Below are 658 nucleotides of genomic sequence, written 5' to 3'. Positions count from 1 at the left end.
AAGGACTACCTTTTTCCTCATCCCTGGAAAGAAAGCAAATTTCTTAAGCCGAACTAATGTTGCCCAGAGACAGGCTGACTGTGTGATCACCGCAGTGCTGTCCTGACACTGTAGGATACTACAATCCAGCATATCTTCATAGTGTATGGATTCACTGTCAAACTTCCGATGGGTCGACTCCCTGGGACGATACGTCATACGAACCGGACTGAACACATCCCCCCTGAGTTTTACGACTGCCCCGAGTAACAGCCCCCACCAATAAATCATCTAATGGGTGGTCCGACTCTCGAATCTGGGATAATGCTTCCGCCAGAACATTTCTTTCAGAAAGAGGTTCAATATGTCATATCAGCTGAGGGTATTAACCACAGCCGGCGAAGGTAAAGGCGATGAGGGAATACCCATGTCCTCTTATACTTCGGGATTTACAGGCTTTTTTTGGAAGTCGCCAATTATTACAGTATCTCCCCTTACCGGGGAGATACTGTAACCGAATGTCAAAGTCGGCCACAGTCATCCTCCACATGGCCAGAAGATCTGATCCATCCCTATTATCAAATAGCCTAATGGCTTGTAATCACTATGAATCTCTACCGGATATTGTAAGAGAGTTCGATTTACCTTCAAGCTAAACACAATAGCCAAGGTTTGATTT

This window comes from Penaeus monodon, chromosome 34 (assembly GCF_015228065.2).
Source record: "Penaeus monodon isolate SGIC_2016 chromosome 34, NSTDA_Pmon_1, whole genome shotgun sequence".
In the NCBI taxonomy this organism is placed as follows: Eukaryota; Metazoa; Arthropoda; class Malacostraca; order Decapoda; family Penaeidae; genus Penaeus; species Penaeus monodon.
The sequence above is the reverse complement of the archived record's forward strand: the minus strand, read 5'-3'. Positions refer to the sequence as shown.